The sequence below is a fragment of the Rhinolophus sinicus genome, linkage group LG14 (genome assembly GCF_036562045.2).
Source record: "Rhinolophus sinicus isolate RSC01 linkage group LG14, ASM3656204v1, whole genome shotgun sequence".
Lineage (NCBI taxonomy): Eukaryota > Metazoa > Chordata > Mammalia > Chiroptera > Rhinolophidae > Rhinolophus > Rhinolophus sinicus.
This window is the reverse complement of record NC_133763.1, coordinates 50,525,750-50,545,999: the sequence shown is the minus strand read 5'-3', so window position 1 is coordinate 50,545,999 and position 20,250 is coordinate 50,525,750. Positions and strand designations below refer to the sequence as shown.

Here is a 20,250-nt window from a genome sequence, read left to right as displayed (position 1 = left end):
CATGTGTCTGCATGTAGATCTAGTACATTTAATCATCTCATCTTTAAACGTGTTTGCTCTCCCCACCTGCCCTGATACAATAAATATCCTAACTATCAAGGTCCCAGTTTAAACCATATTTTCCATGAAAACTTTCTTGATGTTGTTTTTCCTCCTACAGGATATGATCGTTTCCATTTCGGAATCCTCCTGTCTTTTTATTGGTACTGTCTGGTAGTAGTTGTATATTCTTGTATTTTAGTGTATTTGTGCCCTTGACATACTTCTTCTTCTACACTGTAAGCTCCTTGAAAGCAGATAGGAAGTCTCTTTTATCTTTCTGTATCCCTTGTGGGGCTTGCCATAGTAACTTACACATAGTAGGCATTTAGTAACTATTAGTGGCTAAATGCATAATTACTGAATAAAACAGATAGTCCTTTGCACTATTAGTTTCATTATGAGCATGGTCGCGGCCCCCAAGAAGAATAAAACTTATAAACAAACATGCAGCCTGAACATTATGTAAAAATGCACAGGAATGGTGAGAGCAGTCAGGACTAACTTCCTGCAGGAGATGCGAGCAAGCATTCTCTGAGAAATGGAATGGGAATTGATCGCTGACATCATCCCAGTGAGGAAACTCCTGGGAGTTGGTCCTGATGGCGTTTGAGTCAGTGTGCTCCTGTGACTGATTTCACTAGCTATCAAATTCTGCTATTGTCATCAAGGTCTTGATACCTTCCTTGGAGATGGGTTACTGGCGTTGAGAAAAAGCAGGCTCTCTATCTGTTCATAGAAGCAGGAAGTCTTTGGCCTAATATACACATATGTACATAAACATTGTGGACATATATTTTTAATGGTACCTTACTTTTTTATTGAGACCAGAGGTATCTCAGAATATTTTGAAGCTTTTCATTTTAGAATTATATTCCTAATATAACATCATTTTGGCCTCACAGAAGCTCTTCCCTCTCCCGCCCAGAAGAAATTAAATATTGAGTTGAACTATATGAAATTGCAGTTTTGTAGGTAAAAACAGTCAAACATCAGCAATATTATATGGTGAAACCTAATATGTCAGGTCTGGATTTGTGCTTGGGGTTGTGGAGCGTGTTATCGTGGACCTTTTCTGAGGCGGATAATCCCAGGTGGATAATCCCAAATCCACTTGTAATTCTAAAATGCATTTCTGAGCTTCGGTTTTTAACTGTTTTTTGTTGTTGTTGTTTTGGCTTTTTTTGTAGTTATCTTTAGTTCAGATTTTGGATAAAATGTTTTTCTGTCTTAGCCCACATTTTGTGTAACTGGAAAACGTGTGGGGGCCTGTGTGAGAGTTGTTGACCAGAATAGGCTCCAGGAGACAAGCCTGGGATAAAAACTTGCAGTCAGTAGTGACAGAGTTGGCTGTAATGAACTTACCTTTCCTTTGAGTAAGTGACTCCCCGACCCTATCCTGCGCCCCCATGTCTGCTTCCTAGTAGGGGGGAGGGGACTGTGGAAGAGAAAATTGCCTGTGGCCCTTGACTTTATTTGGAGACTTAACTGGAAGAGGGCAAGAACCCCAGCTCCTGGCACGACGCACGAGACTCTTACCTGTAGTTTCCCAAGAGCTCTTAGAATAAAGGGTAAGGGACGCAGAAGTCAAGGAAAGGAGCCAAGAAACAAGAGAGCCGGAGTTTGCAGATATTAGACTAGGAGTGAAGAACAGGAATGGAAAAAGGAGATAGGTATAAACATTTAAAGAGGTTCTGTTTCCTTTCATCCCTCAGAACCTGGCTTAGAATTCTTTACAAACCTTGTACCTGACGTGTAACAAAGTTGTATGAGGGCTGCATACCTATTTGGAAAATCTCATCTATAGAATTCAGCTTTGAAAGGAGCAGTTTTGTGTTCTAAAATAGTTCTTTGAAAAGTCAGGGTCATTTAAAATGAGTCGGTCTGCTAGTGCCTTTTGAATCATTAATAACTGACATGAAAGGAAAAGAATTCTTCGAAGCTTTAGTGTTAGTAAATTTTGATATTTACATGGGGATAACCCGATGTGAGGAACTGAGGCAAGACATTGGGAAAATAAAATGCTGCCAACAAAACTGTTTTCCACAGCGAGTTCTCATCTGTTTTAAAAACGTATCTGCTCTTCTGAGTTCCTTTGTGAGCATTTGCTTTTTGTCTTTGACCTGGGAGCTCACCTGGCCGAGTGTGCGACTATGCATTTTCTGAAATTTTCCATCCGAGTTAAGGACAGGGTTACCTGACATGAAGAATACTTGGGCCCTGTTGTTTGCTGACCAGGGGTAGAGACTTCCCATACTTCTCAGAATTCCGAAAATAAAATCTGAGAGTTAGACTTCAGATTTGCTGCGTCCTAGCTTCCTTGGTTGCCTAAAATAAATTCCTCGCTATTTGGCACAAGGTGACCTCTCGTTTTACCAGTATTAAATTCCTTCTCTCTCGCATATCTTTGTGTCTTTTTCTGTAATATACTAGTTCATGATGGACATGAAGGTTCTAAGAAACCATCTACATAAATTTCCCTTGATGTTTGCTGCCTGGTTGAGACAATAAATTCCTTTCTACTGAACACCTGTTGTGTCCTGGAATTTGGGCAAGATGCTGTACGCTGTCAGGGAAGTGTTACCCAGTCAATAAACAAGTGGTAGGAGAATTGGCCCCTTGGGAATGTGCATTCTGGGTTAAATAGGAGATCTATGTAAAGAAATGTGAGAAACAAATACAGACTATGTGGTGGTATGTATACCATCACATCGCATTTTAGAACCGAATGGAAATTTACATATTGTCATCATTTTCTAGGTGAGGAAAAGGAGGCCCAGAAAATTGAAGGGACTCGTCCAGGGTAGCGCTTACCCTCCACAACACACGTTATTGGGTATCTGCCTTCTGAAAGGTTAGGCCTCGGGTATAGAAAGCATCTGCCCAACAATCTTCCCAACAGTCTCAGTTGGTACGGAAGCCGTTGAAGCGACTGCTTTCCGTTTGTGCTTCAGGAGCACGACAGGTTGGTGCCGAGCCCATGGTTCTGACTGCTGTGCACTCCCGTCCTGCTGCTTAGGAAGTCTGGTGGTTAAAAAGACTGCGGACGCCTGGGAAGCGAAGTGGGAACGCGAAGACCACATTATGATGAGGTTTAACCACAGGCTGTTTCAGTTCTGCATAGGTTTTCCTCATAGGGAGACACTAAATGTGGATGCGTGGGTCTGTCAGCGTGAGACTCACTTCTTCATGGTCAAGGAAAAAGATTCCTTCCAATTTGGGATTTCATTGCATATACTCTCCGACCTCCAGTTTTCAGGATGAAATAGCCCTTCCCCCTGCACGCAGATAGGCTGCTTTGCTTACAGGCTGTGGATGCACGAGCCTCAAAGGCCCATTCGTCTTTCTGGAGTAAAGGGAGGAAGAGAGTTTTGGGCCTAGATCTTTCAAGTTTACTTACCCTGTCAGTAGTTAAGAACAATTTACTTACACAGATCTTATTACCTAAAAAGGCCAGTAAATACTGTGAATCAATGGAGTATTTTTGTTAATGGGAAGTTTTTAGAGCATTGCATAGCCTTCTAAAGCGTCCTTTTATGTTTGGTTTTTAAATATGATCAGGTATATTTAAGGTGCCGCCCTTTCTCACCCCTTTTCTTTTCAGCCAGGCTTTTAATCTAGCTGGTAGCAGGCACCTGAAGACTCAAAACAGCATTTTCTGGATCAATTGACATTTATTATGTAGCTACTAGAAGGGTCAGGCACTGTAATTTAATTTCATCTGCCAAGATGAAATATTCCCAGATTTTATGACCAGGTCCCTGATAGTAAACATCTTCCAGTGGTTGGTTTCCACAGTTTTTATCCCATCTTACTCCTGCCATGACTCTTCTGTTATAACTTCTGAGCTGGCGGAGAATTAAAGGGAAGAAAACTTTACCATTTAATAGTGAGACCCTATTCTGAGTTACACTAAGTGCTTTATATATTACCTTATTTAATATTCAGCAATTCCATTAGATGCTTTTGTACCTATTTACAGATTAATTCAGCTAAAATATTTATTACTGTGTTAATGAAATATTGGTTAATTGATTCAGAATATTTGGGCACTGTTTAAGATGATGAGGATACCACAGTGAATATCAGATGAGGTCCCTGCTCGGGCACAGAGAAGTTAAATAACTTGCCCGAGGTCACACAGCAAGAAAGTGACAGAGCTAGGATTTAGATATAGAGCTGATGGATTCCAAAGAGAATGTCTGCAACCATTATCACATCATGCTGCTATTTGCATATATTGCATGGTCTCTTTGATTACATAAATAAATCAAGTTATAAAAATAGGTGTGACCCCACCCCCACCCCCACCCTCACCCCCAGTGTTTCTTTGTGTAAAAGATTCTGGATGAATCCAAGCAAGAAATCTGCCTTGGTGCTAACAGGCACACCTGGCCTAGAATGCTTTTCCTTTCTTCCCCTCCCCTGTTGCAACTCCCTCTTCACCCACTCATACCTGGGTCTAAACTGGACAGCGTGGCCTGCTTTGGCATTTGGATGTGTTTGTGCTTTGAGGACTGGGAGAGTTTTGTTTGTTTTCTTGGCTTCCTGGACGTTCCTTGCCCACTTGCAAGTTCTTTCTTGCAGCACAATGGTGAGTAATGTGTTGTTAACATTGTAATGTGGTCCTGCCAGTGGGAATATTTTTTTCTTTTTCCCCCAGGTCTCTCTGATGAGTATGTGAGTGGGTCAAACTTGCCTTCTGTAGTTCACTCAAATAGAGAAGGCTTTCTGTATTCAGAGACCTGGAAAGCAGTCTCGGAGTTGGGAAGACTTAAAATCCAGTGGTGTGTGCCCAGCTGAAATTCAGTTTCCTTAGCATTCTAGGTTTATTCTTTAACTGGTGTGATCCGAGAGTGCTTGTTTTATCACCCTGTGCCATATGTGGCATGAATGGTGTGTATTCTGGAGGTAAGGGCTTGAAAACAGGCACAAGGGTTTTTTGTGAGTATTACCTTGTAGAAAGCGTTAAAAAATGCTTCAGTCTGTGAGAGGGAGGAGCCGAGTTCCAGCAGAAATTGAGTTCCACTTGAGTTCTAGGGATTAAGTGAGATCAAGGTTGCAAGTATTAGAACTATTTAATATTGGGGATCCAGTCAGTTTAGTTTTGGGGATTCAGGAGTATCTGGGCATGGCTCATGAGATTAATGAGATGATTTGTGTGGCAGTGTCTAACCTAGTTCTTCATACTTTGTGGGTGCACAATAAATGTTAAATCTTAAAAAGGCACTCGAATGCTAAGTGTTGTTAGTTTGTCTTTCTCGGGCAGCTTTCTCATTGCTAAGTATTTCTTATTTAGAATATTTCTTGCGCTGTAAACTGGGTAAGGCAAGTGGGAAAGGGGTTGAGGTAACAAAGATTGATCGTCTGAGGTTCTTGCTGAGACTATGCTCTTAACATTCACCGATTGAATTAGTTAGGGATAATTTGAGGGGAAATTTGTGATTTTGTATTGCTAGAGTCATGCATGCTTTTTTGATAAAAATCACTTCTTGACACTTTGGTAGGACTGAAAATGCTTTGTTTTTTTCAATTCCTGTTAAACTGGATTTGATTTTTGATATTTGAGATAGTTGCCTACCGTGTTTCCTATTATCCCCTCTCCATTATTTTTCAGTGAGTGCAGTAGTATTTGTAAGTATTTTGTGAACTGCAAAGCTAGAAATTGCCATCACCACCACCGCTACTAATAATATTAAAAATAATAATGGGCTAGGACGCATAAGGGTTGATTTCCTAGATTAATTTCAAGGAGAAAAACTCAGAGGAAAATGGGATGTTTGCCAGATGACTTGTGTACTAATTGATACCTTTTGTACTTTTTGTGGAAGGGAGAAGGAAAAGCAGAGAGCTGTCACCCTGCAAACTTGGCCTGGTGCTGTCATCGTGAAGGGTTGTCCATACTACTTTGATGTACTCTATGGTGGCAAGAAAGTGTAACCTTTGACCTTAGAGGCTTATAGTGCATTCTGCTGGAAGCATCTGTCTACATAGGAAGCACCTCATCTCAGTTTGTTGGTAAGATCAATCACATTCCTATAATATGGATCTTATAGTAGATATGTAAAGGTCCAGGGCAGTATCTGCTTGGCCTCTTAAAGTAGAAAGATGAAGGAAACAGCGCCGTTGACCCAAATATTTGGTTAGGTGTCGTTATCAAAGCCTTCACAGTCAATTTCTCATGATTGGCATTCGTGGAGAAGAACTTGAGTTCAGTAATTCAAAAGAGCAAGTTGGTAAATTTGGAAAGGACCTCTTACTTTTTAAAATTTCCTCTTTATTTGTTGTTTTTCTCTCTGGTGCCTGGCATTCAGTAAATCGTTGTGGAATAAAGAAAGTTAGCTGGTAGCGCTCTCGGGGTTTTCTCTGGAACCACCAGCCTATTGATGAACTTCTAGGAAGCAGGTAAAATGACTTACTGGGTTGGTGTGTCCCCTTCAGTTTGCAGACGGCCTGGCCCAGAGCGGGTCCTTAATAACTGCTTATTGAATAATTTGAGTCAGGAAGGTAAGGTTTTCATTGGGAGAACTGCAGTGTCGGGTGCTGCTGTACTGATGGTGGCCCTTCCCAAGAGGGAGAAGAAATGTATCTTTCCCACAAATGATGAAAAAATGTGAGTGTGAGGAGAGTGATTGCTCTGATACTTCCAGGCATTTTATACTTTCGGACAAGGAGAAGTCATTTGTTAAAAGTCGGTGCTCTATTTCTCTCTTGGTTTTTATTCTGTGTTTATCCTGTTCAAAATTTAGTTATTGCTTTATCATGTTTTATCATGCTTTAATGATTGGTAATTAAACAGAAAAATAAAAAAAAATTAGTTATTGCGGTGATTTCTTAATAGCCTATGACAAGTATATTTTAGCTTCAAACTTATCAATAGACAGGAAAAAGAAAAATCCATCCCCATGTCACAAATAATTTTATCCTACCCTCTTGCTACAAAACTTCAGACCTCAGAGATAGAGTGCTAGAAGAATACTTTCAAATCCAGTTTATGTCTTTCCTGGTGGTGAGCAAACCAAGAATAATGATTTGATTTTAGCATGTCTGCATGATTTTCTTTGGAGTTGGTTTCCCTTCCTTAATATGGTTTGCTTACCTGATTAAATTCCCTAAATGTGCCTCTTTTTCTTTGGCACACGTCAGTAGAAATAAGAGAGTTAGCTAGGTGGCAGGAGGAAAGGAAGTTGTCATAAATACATCCATAAAGTGGGTCACCTGGAGAACAGGTTTACGTTCTGTGTATAGTTTATCAGTAGTTAGCTGTGTGACCATGGGCGAGTCATTTAATCTTCCCCACCTGCGTCTCATGTTGTCATCGGTAACTTGAGGGTGTGGAATGAAATGATCTCTGATGTCCTAGTTCTAAAGTCCATAATTCTAAAGCGCGAAACAAGGAAAGTAGACTGACTTTCTGTACCTTTCCATCAGGCTTAAGTTTACCTAAGACCCAAATGCTAAGTGTTAATTCTGTAAATAATGAAAGTATATAGTCCTAGGTAGACTAGAATTATCAGATTGTAGCATGTGCTCATAACTAATTTTATGTGCATAAATACAAGAGCCTTGGTTGCTTTTAGAAGAAACATTATTACCACAAAAGGCACTCCCTATACAAATAAACGAAAGAGAACCAAATAATACTCAGGATACACCCTGGGTTAGAGTTTCTGCTTCTCAACTCCAACCTGGAAATAGAAATGTATGTGTGGGTGAGGTTGATAGAGGGCGGGGAGGATGGTGATAGCTAGTTGATAAGTGTGGATGAACACAGATGGTGGTTTTAAAAGCAAAATATAAGGAGTTCTTTAGCCTGGGGAGGTTGCGTGGCTAGATTGATTGGATTTTGCTCCAAATCCCTGGAGAACTGAATGAAGCCAGATTCAGAGCACCTAGATCCAAGCTCCTCATTTTCTGGGTATCATTTAAGCTTGTAAGCTTCTCAGTGAGTATGTGTTTTCCATCAGAAAAGAGGGGAGTAAAAATCTCAAAGAGTATTTAATTTTTAAAATTTTTATTAAATGAGGCCGTATTTGCAAAAGTGCTTTAAAAACAAAAATTTACAGCAAAAGAGGTTATTTTCTTAGTCAACAGACAGCTGTACAAATACATTTGTTCATATAGACCTCAAGTATACGTATCTACGGGTGAGTGATGACATTTGAAACCAGTAAATAATTCACAAGTCTATTTTAGGTGTAGATTAGCTCTCAATTATCCACACATATGGACTAGCATGAATAATTTAGAACCACAAATATTTGTTAGACATCTGCTGTGCCAAGATATTTCTTAGGCATGTTTAAAATTTTAAAAGTGTGAAAGAAGGTGCCGAACTCAAGGATCTTAGTTCTGTCTAGAATGAATCTTGTTGTCTGGCCTGGTGAGCTGTTACATATTCGGAAACTCGATTTGAGAAGCTTCCCCTAACCCATCCAGCTAAACTGGTTGCTCCTTACAACTCTTCTTCCTCTCTGGGCACTAATAGCATGTTGAGATTTCTCTTTCCAGACTACAGTGCCTTGAAGGTCGGATTGTGGCTTCTCTTCTTCATTTGTATCCCCAGGCTCTAGGGCAGTGCCTGGTACATGACTGACCCAGCTTGGTAGATTTTGAATGAATAAGTGATAGCCACATTGGAGAGATAATACGTGAGCATCAGGAAGGCCATCTACTATTTATTACGAGACACTTAATGGTAACAGCACGTGCCAGTGAATGTTTTACATACTGGCCTATAGGAAGGAGTTCAAAGGAGGTGTAGGCATGGCACGGAAAGATGGAACTTACAGATGGAGAATTAAAAAAAATAATACTGACAGTAATAACAAGTATCTTTTGGAACTGAATTATATAATTTTCTAAAATGCAAGAGTTTTTTTGAGTTTTTTTTTTTTTTTTTAATAAACATTGGTGGTTATATGCTGAAGGAAGTTAATTTACTAGAAGAAATTTACAAAGTGAATTAATTTCCTGTGGATAACTAATTGCAGATAATACAGTAATTGGAATGTTTTCCTTCTGCTATTTCTCCTTTTGAATGGAAGTTCTGTAACTGACAGTGAAATGACGAACAGGTATCAAAAAAGGGAAAGAAGGTTGTTAGCTACTGAGCGTTTGAGGGTTATTCTAGAAAAACAGAGTGTTTCACTATTGGATTAGCCTCCGTTGATTTGCAGTTATTTATTTTCTTTCATGTCAGAAGTTCAGTAAAAAGAATCTTTAAGGGCTCAAATAGAACTTTGGTTTTTACAGATTATTCTTTTGAAAGTTGAATTTATTGAGAACCAAACCTTGAACTATCCTTGGCCCTAGCTAAAAGGAAAAACAAAAAATTCATTGTGTGTGGCAAATAGACATACTGGTCTGGATCTAAAAAAATAAACATTAACATGATTTCTGTTTCTATTTAAGTTACTGTTGTTGTGCCAATATTATAATAATAGACTTTCTCTATGACGCTCTGCCCTTATTTTTCCAAAGGTCACTTCCATTGTATAGGCCTTCCAAATTATTAAATTTCCCAAACAGCTGTAATCCAAGAAGCCTTTTATCTGTATCACTGAAAAGACAAATGCCAGTTCATAAGGAGTTCTCTGGGAACTTCTCCCTGATCTGTATATTCGCATTTGGCTGTTAATGGGATTTATCTCCTAGAGATTCATTTTGCTATTTGTAGGCCTGATAAAAAACTAGAAACTCTTGGAAAAAAATAGTTAAATCTTGTTCTGACACATACACATCCCAATGGTAGTGATGAAGCCACGGGGCCGACTCTTGAGTCCTTATTAGTGGAAGCACATGGAAAACTAATAAATTGTTTTGGGACCCGTGAATTGTATGATTGGGTTGAGTTTTTTTTTCTCTTAAGCTTTTTAGGGGAGAAAGGAGATATTCCTTCAGTCTAGACTGTAAAGGAGGTAGAAAACAACCCAGAATTAGCATGGTGAGTAGGAGGAGATACAAACATTTCTTTCCAACAATCTGAAAAATAGACAACATGTGTGAGATTAAGAGAGTTTGGAATGGGTAGAACAGTAAGCGGTAAAGGTGGGAAGTGGGACTGGTAGGTTAAGACAATAGAATTTCACTAAATACGTGGGAAGTTGCTGTTCCTGGAGGTTTGGGAATGAATGCGCTGTTTGGCTGTGTCTGTACATCTAGGAGAGGACAGACGTTTTTCCCTCGCTGTTGTTTTAGAGGGACCACCTGGTAGAAGATACAACTAAGGAAGCCCCTCTGCGACACTTTGTTGAAGGCTCAAAGAATGGAAAGACACTGGAATGGGAATGGTAGACCGGGTGATGTGTGTGCGTGTTAGGACACGCACAGCAGCCTTGGAAGGGGTTGTAGGACTGGCGGGTGTGTTTGCGAGGAGTAGAGGGAGCGTTTGAAGGAAAGATGGAGGACCGGTGGGCATCAGTGGAGTGAGGCAGAGTGTGCAGGAGGGAGCTGGGTAGACAGAAGGCAACTGACAGTTTTTGAGGACTTACTGTGAGCGAGGCACTGCCCCAGAGGCTTTCCATATCTTGTCATTTACTCCTAACGAGGTCTAACGCAGATCTTTTCCCCATTTTTATGACACATAACGAAACAGAGGCACAAAAGGGCTGTACTACTTACCCACGATTGCACAGACAGTAGGAGATGAGGCATTTGAACCTAGATCAGTCTAAACCCAGAGCCAGTTCTCTGTCTCTACGTGGAGCTGAAAGGAGTTGCTGCAGAGAGGGTGGACTTCCATAGTGGCGGCCAGCCGGTGTCCTCTCAGCCCCCTCGTCCCTCCCGCCCCCGGACTGAGTGTGGTGCAGTGGAAGTGTCTGCTCTCGGGAGTCAGTAGGCTGGGTTCACAAAAGTCCTGGTCCTACCACTTTTTACCTGTGTGACCTTGGGTAGATTCCCTAACCTATGTGAGCTTCACGTTAGCGTCTGCGTCTATAATGGGAGGTTATTAATACAAGCCAACCTCCTAGAGTTTGGAAGTTCCATGAAATAATGTCTAAAGCTTTAAACACATTACTTCTTTTCCCTTCTTTCCTCCCTTTTAGACCCATCTTATTTTCTCTGGATTCTAACACTTAGTGATACATAGGTCTCTTTAGTATGGAATTTGGTCATATTTTCTTTTTTCTAAGAAGGTTGTATCGTGTTTCTTTCACTTGGACGGACCCATATTAACTAAAAACAATCTGCCAAGACAGGCCTTCATCTCGCCCTCCCACCTAATCAAGAATTGTGTGAAATTTCTAAGGGTTTTTGTCCCTCCTCTTTCTCCCTGTCTGGATTCTTCGGGACTGACATCACAGACATGGAGGAGTCTCTGACCTTTGAAAATTCTTCACAGTCTTGAATGTTGTGGTTTTCCAGTGAGTTTGGGGGGAGTTGGAGAGGACTGAGACACCATTGGAATGCAGCAGTGGAACCAGGAGAGTGGGTATAGTGGGAGAAGGTGGATGGTTTGGGGCTATTGCAGACGAGAATGTAGGGTCATAGTGTCTCGGGCACTTTAGCTTAGCTGTGTTATCTAGCGATCGGTATGTAATTTGGGGTCATTTTTCTGTGTTATGAAGTAGTTGCGCACTCAGAGCATGCAAAGCGCTTTTAATATTAGTCTGAGATAAACAATGTTTAGGAAGAGAAACCTGTTGCAAATGATCTTCATATGACAATCTTAGCACATGTCTTTGAGATGAGCCGCTGTTTTAGACTCGCCTGTTTACAACACTGATTATCTGTATTGATCATCAACAATATCATTGTGTGTGAGTGAGTGTGTGTGTGTACAAATACAGTTCAGTTCATCTGAATAAAAACTGAGTACCTTCTAGACGCTTGGATGCTAAGGATACAGGATGAACAAGACAATATTCCTGCCCTCAGATTGCTCGTGATTTCATGGGGGAAACAAACATGTAAATGAACACAAATGTGGTGTGCTGGGATAAGTGCTATGACAGAGGTAGAGTACAAGCAGCAGCACTGAGAAAGAAGTGCACAATTTAATTTGGGAGGCCCGAGAAGCTTTTGCAAAGGAGGTACAGTACTCAGGTTAGTCTTAAAGAAGAGATAAGAATTCACGTGCTAGACCGGGAGTCCTTCCAGGCAGAGGGAACGGCATGTGCAAAGGATCTGAAATTTGAAGCACAATTGAACTTGGGGAACTCCCAGCACAACAAGGGGGATGATGGGAAGTAGATAAGGCCAGAGAGTTAGGGAGAGCTGGATCCTGAAGGGCCTCATTCATCATGTGTAGGAATTTGGATCTTTCGCTTTCGTCATTGAGGATCCATTGAAGAATTTGGAGCAGTGGCATATAATACTGTCATATTTGCGTTTTACAGTGATCAGCCTCCACAAGCAACCACTGAACAGGGGCTGGAGAGAGGAAGCGGGAGAAATTAGGAAGATAAAAGAGATGTAGCCAGTAGATGGTGTTGGATTGATTTGAGACATTTTTAAGATACAATTAGTAAAACTTAACAAGGGACTATTTGTGAGTGAGGAGAAGGCAAGAGAGAAAGAATTCCATGGTGACTCCTAAGCTGGGACTGGGGTGACGGGGGTGGTGATGGTACCATTTCTAGAACAGGCCGTACTGGAAGAGGAATAATTTGAAGGGAGGGGGGCACATACGAGAGAATGAGCTCCTGGTTTTCCGTGCCGAGTGTGAAGTGCGTGTGGGATTCCCAGGGGAGGTGGACAGAGTTTGGGGCTGCGAGGACGTTTGGAGCCCTCAGCGCTTGGTGCTCAGGGCCATGCATGGGGTTTCTCCTGGGGAGGATATAAGACGAGAAGGTGGAAGGCCTGAGGTTAGAACTGTGGGAGCACTAACCTTTGGTGCGGGCACAGGAAGGAGGGTCCACAAGCGTGACCAAGACGCAGAGCCAGAGCGGCGGGAAGGGGTCAGTCAGTATCAGATGCTCCAAAGAGGTCACTTTAGATAAACAGAAAGAAGGACCGTGACAATCTGCTCTATGTCAGTGCCATCCTCTGCTTTTAAATAAATTCTTAGTTTTCAATTACAGTTGACATACAGTGTTGTATTACTTTCATGTGTACAACGTACGATTAGGCAGTTATATGCTGTACAAAGTGATCGCCCCAATAAACCTAGTACCCACCTGGCACCATGCGTAGTTATTACAATATTGGCTGTATTCCCTATGCTGCACTGTACATCCCTGTGACTTTTTATAGCTGGTAATTTGTACTTCATCCATTTCACGTTTTTGCCCAGCCCCCCAACCCCCCTGGCGATCATCAATTTGTTTTCTGTGTCTATGAGTTTCTTTGTTTTGTTGGTTCATTTATTTTGCTTTTTTAGATTCCACATATAAGTGAAATCATGATACTTGTCTTTCTCTGACTTATCTCACTTGGCATAATACCTCTAGGTCCATCCATGTTGTCCAAATGGCAAGATTTCGTTTTATTTTTTATGGCTGAGTAATATTCCGTTGTATAGATGTAGTATTACTACTGCTGCTACTTCATCGTCATCGTCTTTGTCTTCATCTTCTTCCCCCCCCCTTTCTTCCTCCCCCCCCTCACTCGGTTCAAGTCGTTGTTTCTCAGTCTAGTTGTGTAGGACACAGCTCCCTGGCCCCGCTGAGGCAGTCGCTTGGCAGCTCAGGGCAGCTCATGCTGACCTTCAGCTGCTCACAGCATCCCAGTTCCAGGGAAAGCTGTTGTTCATAATCTTCGCTGTAGAGGGCGCAGCTTGCTGGCCCATGTGGGAATCGAACTGGCAGCCTCGGTGTTAGGAGCACGGTGCTCCAACCACCTCAGCCACCAGGCCGGCCACCTTTTCTTTTCTCTTCTTTTCTTTTTCCTTTCCTTCCCTTCCCTTCCCTTCCTTTTCTTTTTTTTAAAAGTGGTGAAAGAGTAGTTTATTAGAAGAGATAGTACACTCTAAAAAAATAGGAGCGGACCCAAGAAGCAGAGAATGATGGCTCAAGGGCTCATTATTAAATGAAAAAGTACACTCCAAAGGTTTTGGAGTGGCCCGGAGCAAAAGCAAGTCTCAAAAAGCTCAAAGAGCCTTCTTTTTTTTTTTTCCCCAATACATGACTTTTATTACATCTTTAAAGTCAAAAATAACTGAGGAATCATGCAACATCTTGCTGTTTCTGTAGCTGGACAACTTAGATCTTATTCATCAGCCTGCTTCTGTTCCTTTTTTAGAAACATAGATACCATTCAAATATTTTCCGATATCCTTGTTTTTAACTCTTGTGGCTTGTTGAGTCAAAGCAGCTGAACTTGATTCAAGTTCAATGTGGTTTCCTTCAAGAATTAACTCCTGTTTCTGGGCTTGAGATATACTGAACAAAGCAACACCTGGTCTCATCTGAACCTTGCGGATATATTTTTAACCCAAGAAATTTCGGATTTCAACATGAGAACCATTCTCCTGAATAATGACATTGGTGGAGAAGCAAGCACACACAGACTTCATCTTATAATGGACGTCCAGGGTAACACCCTTGATCGTGTTCTGTGCGTGACTACAGACAGTGGGGACGGGAACCAGTTCTTTTCTGTCTCCCCACCGTTTCTCAACCCAGAGCCGCCTCTTTTTCTTTCTAAGAAGACTGAGTTCTGAGTCTTTCTCAGAAGACTGATGTGATTGAAGTCTCTCCACAGGGTGCCTCAGGGGCCTTTCACAGTAACTGGGGGCCCTTCAGAGTGAGGTCGACATTTTCTGGAATGTCCACAATCTGAGTGCTGAGAATGGGCTTCATGCTCTCAGTAGATGCGGCAAGAGAGTGTCCCTCATCTTCTTTATCCAGTCGTCTATTGGTGGGCACTTAGGTCGCTCCCATATCTTGGCCATTGTAAATAACGCTGCAGTGAACATAGGGGTGCATAGATCTGTTCGAATCAGTGTTTTGGATTTCTTCAGATAAATATCCAGAAGTAGAATTGCTGGGTCATATGTGGTAGTTCTTTCTTTCATTTTTTTTTTGGGGTGGGGGAAGGGAACAGGACTTTATTGGGGAACAGTGTGTACTTCCAGGACTTTTTTTTCCAAGTCAAGTTGTTGTCCCTTCACTCTTAGTTGTGGAGGGTGCTGTTCAGCTTCAAGTTGTTGTCCTTTCAGTCTTAGTTGTGGAGGGCGCAGCTCAGCTCCAGGTCCAGTTGCCATTGCTAGTTGCAGGGGGCGCAGCCCATCCCTTGCAGGAGTCGAACCAGCAACCTTGTGGTTGAGAGCCCGCGCTCCAACCAACTGAGCCATCCAGGAGCTCAGCGGCAGCTCAACTCAAGGTGCCATGTTCAATCTTAGTTGCAGGGGACGCTGCTCATCATCCCTTGCGGGACTCGAGGAATTGAACCGGCAGCCTTGTGGTTGAGAGCCTACTGGCCCATGTGGGAATCGAACCAGCAGCCTTCGGAGTTAGGAGCATGGAGCTCTAACCGCCTGAGCCTCTGGGGCGGCCCTCTTTCTTTCATTTTTGAGGACCCTCCATTCTCTTTTAGTAGAAGTCCATTTTGGTAGGTGGAGGGTCTGAACATCAGGTGAGAACGTAGCATCAGTGAATGTAGTCTATCAGGGAGTTCTGCAGCAGGAGAGGAACAGCCGCAGGCAGGGCCAGGGGAGGTAACGCGAAGGAACTCCTCTCGCCTTGTTTTGTCAGTTTTTCTGTGAAGTTGGAGGCCATGTCATCTGCCAGGAGTGAGGGAGGTGGGGAGGACTGGGGAGGAGGCTCAGGGAGAAGGAAGGTGTGGGACAGTGCTGAGAAGTCTGGTTGAGGTACCAGAGTCAAGCAGAAGACAGCAGTGCTTCCCTGAAAGGAGAGAGACTGAAGACCGTACCTCTGTAGTCCTAGTTCTCTGCCAGGTCATGTGATCTGGTCTGGCTTGATCGCCCCATTCAGTAGCAGAGAAGTTGAATGTGGGATCCATCTATGTTGGGCAGGTGAAATAGACGGATAAGGGGACTAGGTTTGTACAGGAGAATAAAGTATTTGATCACTCATGGGGTTCACGTTCAGTTAGGCACGGAGGGGCAAAGTGCAATCTTCACTGCTCCGTCTTCGCTGCTCTCGTGCTGGTCCAGCTCACCATCATCTCGTCGTACTTTGCTAACCAATTCTCACTAAATCCTCTGGGACTCCCTCCAAACTGTTCTCACTGCATCCAGGGTGATTTTTGAATAATTCAAGTCTGTTTATAACCCCTCAGTGACTTCTCATTACTTTTAGGATAAAACCTCAGTCTTTAGCAGGGTCCACGAGGCCCTCTCTTCATTCTCATCTTGCACCAGTCGCATCTCCCTTCCTTCCTGCTGCAAAACATCGATACGTTTCCTCTGCTCCGAGGAAACAAATTTCCCAGTTTGTCTCTTCAATACTTACTCATTCTTTGGTTCTGTGATGTAATATCACTTCCTTGGGAAAAGCTTTTCCTGACTCCCAATAGGAGATAACATTTCTCCCCCCAATGTTTTTTTTATAAATTATAGTGCTTTGGGAAATTTTGTGGTTCTCTTTCTCCAAACTGGGAGCTTTGTGAGACTAGAGCTTGTTTCTGGTTCACTGTGTGTTTACGTCTCCTGATTGTAATGCCCGACGCACAGGAGGCACTCCATGACTTTTTGTTGCATTTCTGAGTAAGGTGGTTCAGGAATTGGATGCCTTCATCTGAGATGAGGACGTCTTGAGGTGAGAGAGCAGGTTTAGTATTAGAGAGGAAAAGCTGGAAGGCGATGAGGCTGCAGCCTGAGGAAGATAGTAGTTGAAGATTTAGGGGTGGAAGATTTCAGGAGACGGCAGGGTCCGGGACTCAGGTGCTGGAGTAGAGATGGAGGTCTTTGCATTTGATGAGATGATGAAACGCTAAGGTAAAGATGGACGGATTGTCCAAGTGGGTGTTGCAATTGCTGAGTAAAATATAAGGCAGGTGTCTAAGTCTTTAATAAATATGAGGAATGGGCACAGCCCTTTCCTGTGGGGAAAGATTAAATGGGTGAGAATCAATGCAGTCCTGGGGATCGTAATGCCCTAGTCCCTTGGGAGACAGCGCGATGCAGTAGAGAGAGCAGGTGTTCAGAATATCTGGGTTCAGACTGAGCAACCCACCTGACTTTTCAGGCTTTGTTTGTTTTTCTGTTTAGAAACGGGGAATAATAAGCCGGCACCGGGAGGTTTGTCATTAATGAATAAGAGTGTTTTTGAAAGTGCTTAATATTAACTTGTTTTTATTTCTGATCGCTGCCATCACTTCAAGAGGGCATGGAAGTGGCAGCAGAGATGAGAGGCAAAGATAGAAGACGTGAATTGGGAACACGGCACCCAGCTTCATTTATTTCCCAGGTCGATTTCCTACCGGTAGGGTCAGCACAGACATTTACGAATGAATCCAGGTGAAAGCAAGGAAAGATTTTGTAAAATAAAAGACCACTGGCTGTCTCATAACTTTGCAGTGTCGATTCACAACAAGTTTTTATGTGAAGAAATGCTTTATCTAATCGTTTTCCATGCAAATGTCATCATTCCTGGGAGCAGATTTTATTGCTGCAGAACAGAACAAGGACTATTAGGTGAAAGGAGGAGGGCTGGTGATTTCCTTTAGAAAAGGATTTTCTAACCATCAGAGCTGTCCAATAATAAAGTGGACACCCTCGCAAAGGAATGAGTTCTCCATCAAAGCTCATATTCCTGGGGAGACCAGATGATTGACCTGTCAGGTGTGACGGAGGCTTCTTGCACGGGGGGCAGACATTGGATTAAATAATCATTGGAGTCTCTTCCAATTGGAAGGTTGGAGGATTTTGACTCCAGTCGAGATTTGTCTAAATACCATTTGATCCACAACTATTTGGGTGCCTCTTCTGTTTCATTTGAAAGTTTGAAAACCAGTGTTTTGTTTTTCCTTTTCCTTCCTGTGTCCTGAGACAGAGCCGAGGACTGTGAGTCTTACTCATTGCCTCGGATAATATTCCCATCCGGAATTTGAGAAGCTCCAGCCAGGTGTGGGTGGTGATGTAACAAAAGCTGCTGTCCCCACCTGTTGGGTGGGGTTAGGGTGGAGTCCATGGCATGCACCTGGGGACATCAAATGTAAGATTGTGCTGCCAAGAAGTGTGGTTCAGTGCTTGGAATTTTTGAGCAAGTCATTCTAGATAATGTTGCACCTCGAAATTATTATTTCTTAGAAATATTTTTTGAAAAGAATGACAAACAGTGTTGGCATAGGAAACCTGTGATGCTGTGACATTTTCAGTGGCTTCTCACTCCCAAGCCTGTGCCTGGCTGGGAAATTGCCTGCGTGTCTGTGACTTAACTCTTTTCTCTCCTGCTGAGCACGTTTGCAGAATGCTATTTGTGTGCTTATTGTATAATTCCCACATTTTTTCAGAAAGTTATTCAAGTGGCTTTACTAAGTTCCTTTGCGTGTCATTTGTTTGGTTTTGGTTTGTTTTTTTTAGGTAGAAGGTTGACATTCATTTTGCGGCATCTTCTTGGTTTTGGATTATTCGTGTACTTAAATTATTGGGCTGCTACCATCTCCTGTGACCTAAGGCAGTGACTGAAATGAACCTAGAGAAGGAATTCTTGTCTGTATTAGGGGAGGGAGAAGCCATTCATTTATCGATGAATTCCGAAGGAATTTGATTCTTAAGTATTGAATGTAAGGAACTAGTTTATTTTATAGCTTAACATTTGGAAATTGAGTTATCTAAGGCCAAAAATTCTTTATGTGTTGGTAGCCTTTTGTAGCACTTGCGATATTGAAATGGAGGTAAATTAGACATTGGTAATACGTAGACCAAAAGAGAATATAAGGATCATAGTTATAAAGCTGTCGTGAACAGTTCATTTTTTAAACCTGGAAAGTATCTTAGAAGTCATTGAATCCAAGTCTAGGATATACAAGAGGCAACTGAAACCCTGTAAGTAATTTGACCAGAGTCACCAGCTAATATATATAGGTGTAGGTAAAAATCATGTGCTATGAGGACAGTGCAAGTAGTGACAGTACCGTCTCTTTAGAAAAGAGTCTCTAAAGCTTCGAGAGGTAGGTTGGGGCCAGGGAAGGCCCTTAGATACAGAGGGCTGGTAGGAAGTATGAAGTACCCTGGAATTTCTGATCTGCTAAGTTAAGCCTGAAATTGATTGGTTTGGGGGTAACTGACATGGAGATTCACTTATCACTTTTTCATCAGGCACTGATTGACTACAATATTGTAGATGCTATGCTAGAGGTTGGGGCTGCCGATCTGAATAAAACAGATCCCTGAACTCATGGACCGCACAGGGAGAACACCTTCTATTTTGCCATCTCTCGTATGAAAATTCTGTGTTATCAACTTAGTGACCTACTGGGTTTATGATCCACAAATCATTGCCTGAATATTTCTAAGGAATGCAGAAAATCAGGATCTGATCATACCACGAAACAAGCTGTGTCTTGGGGTGTGGAGAAAAAGTAGATTGTTTAGGAGGAGATGTTTCTGCAGAGACCATCACCTGAGTCACCCGTTACCTGTGCGAATCATGTTTTGGCCTTCCCAGGAGGCAAGGGATTGGTGGGTGTGGTAGGGCAGGTGTGTGCCCGGTGAGGTTATGAACAAGTCTTCTTCTACAGAAAACTGTAGACCTGTCTGATGTGGCAGAATTTGGGTAGAAATTGTTCCTCACTCCATTATTGCTTCCTCAACTGGGGCTGAGAACCGCAGAGGATGGTGGATTGGTGCCAGGCTGTCAGGTCAGGGACAGAGTTTCTGCCAAAGTCCAGTCTGCAGAAAGAGATCTTTTCAGGTGAACTTATTTGTCAGTCATCTGTCCTGGGTGGAGAAAGGCATTTTCCCGGGTTCTTGGAGTTAGTGGACAAAGATTGAATTTTCTTACGAAAACCGTAAGCGTAATAGCGTGTGGTTTTACTTTGAGTAGTTTTAGCTATCACTTTGCTCCTCCCATGTTCTCAGCTAGCCTCAGAAGAGTGGTCAACTCTAAAGTTATTTAGTGTATAGTATTTATTCATTCAGCAAATGTTTACTGAGGGCCCGTGTGCCAAGCGCTGTGCCAACTGCCAAGTGATACATACTGGAACCAGCTCCTGGCTTTCAAGAAACTTACATATTAGAGAAGGAGGCTAAACGGCAGCTTAATTAAAATGACTTCAGGGTGTCTCAAGTGCCAGTAAGGAAGTAAACAAGGTTCTGTGTTGGAGAATAATGCAGGCGGCGAGTTCTTCAGAGTGGTTGTC

At 42.3% G+C, this 20,250-nt stretch overlaps 1 protein-coding gene across 5 annotated transcripts in view; it reads left to right on the top strand.

Annotated features, from left to right (window-relative positions):
• OTUD7B (OTU deubiquitinase 7B) overlaps positions 1 to 20,250 on the top strand; it is a 49,833-nt gene that overhangs the window by 8,500 nt on the left and 21,083 nt on the right. Inside the window, exons 2-3 of one of the 5 annotated variants that reach the window (XM_074318949.1) lie at positions 2,800 to 3,004; positions 5,871 to 6,057. The exons of 2 other annotated variants lie outside the window; for them this stretch is intronic. The gene's annotated coding sequence lies outside the window, so the exon portion shown is untranslated. Of the gene's footprint in view, positions 1 to 2,799; positions 3,005 to 4,426; positions 4,634 to 5,870; positions 6,058 to 20,250 lie in introns of those variants that run through there. 2 more of the 5 variants (XM_019739849.2, XM_074318948.1) reach the window with 2 other exon arrangements.